We start from the raw sequence: 5,769 nt of genomic DNA, 5'->3' as shown, positions 1-5,769 counted from the left end.
CCATTGCCAACAAAGACAAATTGATGCAAAGGAGGATCTCTCTATTTTGCCTTAAATTGGTTTTGATGCCAGCAGAGTGAGAAAATGCCAGAGGCTCTGGGTGGGTGCCCCATGGTAAATGCACCAAACAATTCCTAAAGATTTTCCAAAACAGTACTCTGTCGATAAATCGTTTTCTACACTCACAGCGTCCCCTGCCAGAATGCAACACATCCAGTGTTCCCTCTAAGCTGAGTTAGTGTGAGCTAGCTCACAGTTTTTTAGCCTCCGGCTCACAGATTTTTGTCTTAGCTCTGGAAGGAGGGCTTCAGAGAAACTAATTCATGCAGCAGCCAGATCGCTCGCTCACAACTTTAATGCCAGGAGCTCACCAAGTAGAATTTTTGCTCACAGGACTCCACAGCTTAGAGGGAGCCTTGAACACACCCCCAGCCCTTTGAATTAGCACCAGAGCTTTAAGAGCTCTACAGCTGTCACCTGGAGATTGGCAACAGCTTTTTTGAGGGTGGGGTCTATGGCATTGTATCTGTCTGAGGTCCCCCTCTTCCTTCTCAGACCCCACCCTCAGCAGGCTTCATCCCCAAAATATCCTGGAAGTTTCCAACCTGGAGTTGACAACCCTGTGTCCTTTCCAGGCAACCATCAGCCTACCTTTATCTGCCTGCCTCTCTTTCCCCCCCCCCACCCCCCACAGCCTCTGCCTAGGGAAAGGGCCGTCTTTCCCTGCAGTGGGAACCAAAGCCGCTGACATCATTCTCCTCTCCCCCGTACGATCCGCACAACAACCCTGTGAGGTATGTTAAGGTTGAAAGTGTGTGAATGGTCCATAATCCCCAGGCAGCTTTTAAAACATGAACCTGGCAGCTTTTAAAACATGAACCCGGGACCTGCACACCGTCCTCTGAAGCGCTCTCAGGTACTTATCTGTGGCAGTCATGGGGTTGATCGCTGGCACCTTTTCCTATCTTTTTTGCCTTGTGGTATTCTGCTTGTGGTGTGATCTGTCTTTTTTGTGGTGTGGCATGATAGTGCTATTGGGTTTGTTTCTTGTGAAGGGGAAGTGATGAGTTGTGACCGAGGACATGTTTCACCTCAGGATACACCAGGTCCCGTATGCAACTGACAGTCCCAACTGTCTCATGGGGGGGGGGGGGTTTGAGGTGCAGAATGAAGTCCAATCAGCTTCCATATGCAAATCACCTTGAAACGCTGGCCCAATCACAGAAGAGGGGGCCGAAACGGCACAGCCACAGAAGCACCGTCCCTGCGCTCAGTCTGCAGATGGTCCTCTCCTGTCAGAGGCCCAGAGTAGACTGAGCCGAACATGCTGGCCGGGGCTGACGTGGGCGGGACTACACAAAGCAGCCAGCCAACCTGGCCAGCGTCTTCTGACTGACAGTTCTTGCGCCCAAACACTGTAGGTGTGCATTGGAACATTGGACCCCACTACGGCTTTATATAAGGGGAGAGATCTAAAAAATAAACAGAGCTGGGGCTAATAGCCATCCTTGCCTGGCTGACACCTCTGAAGGTTCTAACAGGATCAGTAAGATGGCCAAATCTACTGCATCTGACTTCTAGAAAAGTATGATCATACAGGTCCTGTAGGAGAAACAAAAGTTTTTTGTCGATATTAGAATTTAAAAGCTTATTTCAGAGCAGAGGTCTGGAAACAGAATCAAAGGCAGATTTGAGATCGACAAATGCAGCCTATGGTGAAGTTGATCCCCTGGCTGAGAATCCCTCAATAAGGTACTGTAATGTCAGGCAGTGATCCATTGTAGACCTACCTAGTCTGAAGCCTGCCTGTTCAATAACCAAAATGTTTTCTTCTTCTAGCCAAGTCCTTCAGGAGTGCAGCCCTCTTTAATGTTGCACACACCCTCTGGATCTCCTGCGAGCCCCTATCAGATGGAACACACGGCCCCCACCACACAAGAGGAGAGGGCTCTTTCTTGTATCCTGGAAGACTCTAATTGGATGAATGCCAAATGTACCTAAGAAGCTGACAGCAAACTAAGTGACGAATTGGACTCTGTGTCTTCCGACGAGAACTCTGCTTCCGAAAAGGGGGCAGCTGCCCCCAAACGAGGATACCAATTGAGGAATAGAAAGGATAAAGTAAAGTGAAGGCTGAAGGACTCTGAATTGTGCCTTAAAGCATTTTATTATAAATGACGCTCTTGGGGTTTTCTTTAAACAGTTCAACTAATGGATAAAAGATTAATCATTTAGCTTAATCGACTATGTTCAATGTAATATTAGCAATTTTAGAATAAGTCTTAGCTATGAACAAAACAAACTGTCTGAACTACAAGGCCACAGGGCTACCCTAATACTAATATTCTAACTTGGGGAGTAACTCTGTGTCACAAACCAAATCCCAAAGAGAAGAGAGAAGAAAAGAGATTACCCAAAGGAGTCTCAGAGCGGCTTACAAAGTCCTTTCCCTTCCCTGTGAGGGAGGTGGGGCTGAGAGAGCTCTTGTCAGAAACGGCTCTTTTTCAAGGTCACCTCTTTTCAGCAATACGGCTTGCCCAAGGCCATCCAGCCAGGTGCAAGTGGAGGAGGAGTGGGGAATCAGACCCGGTTCTCCCAGATGAGAGTCCGTGCACTTAACCACGACACCAAAAAAAGGTAAAGGTTCCCTTGCTCGAAAGCCAGTCGAATCCGACTCTAGGGTTGCGGTGCTCATCTCCGTTTCAAAGCCTGAAGAGCCAGCGCTGTCCGAAGACGTTTCCGTGGTCATGTGGCCGGCATGACTAAACACCAAGGCGCACAGAACGCTGTTACCTTCCCACCGAAGTGGTCCCTATTTATCTACTTGCAATTTCTTGCTTTCGAACTGCTAGGCTGGCAGGAGCTGGAACTAGAGACAGGAGCTCACCCTGTCTTGCGTCACCCGGGTCTTGAACCACTGAACTACTGACCTTCCACAGCCTGCAGTTCAGCGTCTTAACCACTTGACACCAAACTACACCAAATAAGAAGAAAGACCTTAACGCTTCAGAGCTCCTTCTGCACTTTATGTTATGATAGTTACAAACGGAACACGTTTATTTATACAGTTCTTGCAGTGCATATTTATTCGTTACCTGAACTCCTTAATACTGCGGAGCTCCTTTCTTATCCCTCCCTGCGCTCCTTTCTGCCTTCCATTGGCTCCTGCCCCTGTCCTTCATGGCCACGCCCAGGGCAGACTGTTCCCTTGGAGCCCACAGCATGCCAACCCCAGACTCTCCACGTCCTCGGTATGGCGCTTGCTGCCTGGGCCTCCAGACACCCCTAGGGCCCAGCAGGGCGGACTTGTCCACCCCCGTGCTTCCACCTTCTCTTCCGAACCCTGAGGGACGCAGCTGGAGAAGAGAGCCTGGGGGGGGGGTGTCTCCCTGAGAAAAGGGGGCATATGCCCTTCTACCAGGCCTGGCGTCTCCCAGGTTCCTGTACCCACTCTGGCTTCACAGCCTCTTGGGGCTCTAGCCACTTCCTGCTGCTCCCCCCCCCACTGTCCCCAAGTTCGGCTTCCATCCACTGAAAACTGTTCTCAGCTCTTCCATGGTCTGTGCCACTGCCTGCTCCTCCCTTGCCCTCATTTGGCCACCTTGGACAACAGCTGCCTTTGCGGTAAGGGAAGCAGATGGACTGATGACACATCAGCGAGCCTGGCGGGAGGGGGTTGGCCTCCTTCGTTAGGGTTGCGTTGCCAGGACACGAGAGCTTCTCTTGAGCGCAGGTATAGTTTGTTTGTTTTTTGAACTGCCCCCCTAAGAGGCAGAAATTTTATTTAAAGTTTTTCACATATTATACACAAACACAAAATAGAGATACACACATACATTCATGGGGGTTATTTTCCATTGTTAACAAACTTTTATACCCTTGATCCACATAATTCTCTATTCCTGTGTACTATGTAAAGTCACCATCTATCTCTACCTTCTTCAATCATATATATATTTCATTTAATAAATCAATAGTCTGTCAAATATAAACTTGCCTGACCTGGACACTGGGCATTCAAAAGGCTTCTCCACTTTGTGGAATCTTTGAGGCTGCTCAAGATGGCTACTCTGAATCTCTTTCCACACCCTGCGCATTCAAAAGGTTTCTCCCCCGTATGGGTTCTTTGATTCTTCTGAAGACTGCCACTCTAACTGAATCTCTTTCCACACCCTGAGCATTCAAAAGGTTTCTCCCATGTGGGTTCTTCAACGCTTCTGAAGAGAGTTACTGTCACTGAATCTCTTTCCACACTCTGAGCATTCCAAAAGTTTCTGCCTTGTGTGGGTTGTTTGATGATATTGAAGATTGCCAGTCCGAATGAATCTCTTTCCACAGTCTGAGCTTTCAAAACGTTTCTCCCGTGTGGGTACTTTGATGCTTCTGAAGACTGCCACTGTGACTGAATCTCTTTCCACACTCTGAGCAGTCAAAAGGTTTCTCCCCTGTGTGGGTTGTTTGATGATATTGAAGATTGCCAGTCCGAATGAATCTCTTTCCACAGTCTGAGCTTTCAAAACGTTTCTCCCGTGTGGGTTGTTTGATTTGTCTGAAGATGGCCACTCCAAATGAATCTTTTTCCACAGTTTGAGCATTCAAAAGGTTTCTCCTCTGTGTGTGGGTTCTTTGATGCTTCTGAAGACTGCCACTGTGACTGAATCTTTTTCCACAGTCTGAACATTCAAGAGGTTTCTCCCCTGTGTGGGTTGTTTGATGTTTCTGAAGACTGCTATTGTGACTGAATCTCTTTCCACACTCTGAACATTCAAAAGGTTTCTCCCCTATGTGGGTTCTTCAGTGCTTCTGAAGAGTGCTACTGTGACGGAATCTCTATCCACATAGTGAGCATTCAAAAGCTTTCTCCCCTGTGTGGGTTCTTTGATTATATTTAAAACTGCTACGGTGACTGAATCTCTTTCCACACAGTGAGCATTCAAAAGGTTTCTCCCCTGTGTGGGTTGTTTGATGCTCCTGAAGACTGCCACTCTGACTGAATCTCTTTCCACACTCTGAGCATTGAAAAGGTTTCTCCCCTGTGTGAGTTCTTTGATGATATTGAAGACTGCCACTACGACTGAATCTTTTTCCACAGTCTGAACATTCAAAAGGTTTCTACCCTGTGTGGGTTCTTTGATGCTTCTGAAGTTTGTCGCTCCGACTGAATCTTTTCCCACAGTCTGAACATTCAAAAGGTTTCTCCCGTGTGTGGATTCTTTGATGCTCTTGAAGAGTGCTACTGTTAATGAATCTCTTTCCACACACTGAGCATTCAAAAGGTTTCTCTCCTGTGTGGGTTCTCAGATGCTGTTGAAGACTCCAACTCTGACTGAATCTCTTTCCACACTCTGAGCATTGAAAAGGTTTCTCGCCTATGTGGGTTATCTGATGCTTCTGAAGACTGCCACTACGACTTAATCTTTTCCCACAGTCTGAACATTCAAAAGGTTTCTACCCTGTGTGGGTTCTTTGATGCTTCTGAAGTTTGTCGCTCCGACTGAATCTTTTCCCACAGTCTGAACATTCAAAAGGTTTCTCCCGTGTGTGGATTCTTTGATGCTCTTGAAGAGTGCTACTGTTAATGAATCTCTTTCCACACACTGAGCATTCAAAAGGTTTCTCTCCTGTGTGGGTTCTCAGATGCTGTTGAAGACTCCAACTCTGACTGAATCTCTTTCCACACTCTGAGCATTGAAAAGGTTTCTCCCCTGTGTGAGTTCTTTGATGATATTGAAGACTGCCACTACGACTGAATCTTTTTCCACAGTCTGA

General features: G+C 47.4%; 1 pseudogene; it reads right to left on the bottom strand.

Annotated features, from left to right (window-relative positions):
- Positions 1–4,791: 4,791 nt before the first annotated feature.
- Positions 4,792–5,769, bottom strand: part of LOC107109170 — a 2,858-nt pseudogene continuing 1,880 nt past the window's right edge.

Source organism: Gekko japonicus, unplaced genomic scaffold (genome assembly GCF_001447785.1).
Source record: "Gekko japonicus isolate JY-2015 unplaced genomic scaffold, Gekko_japonicus_V1.1 scaffold5322, whole genome shotgun sequence".
Classification (NCBI taxonomy): domain Eukaryota; kingdom Metazoa; phylum Chordata; class Lepidosauria; order Squamata; family Gekkonidae; genus Gekko; species Gekko japonicus.
This window is presented reverse-complemented; position numbering and strand designations above follow the sequence as displayed.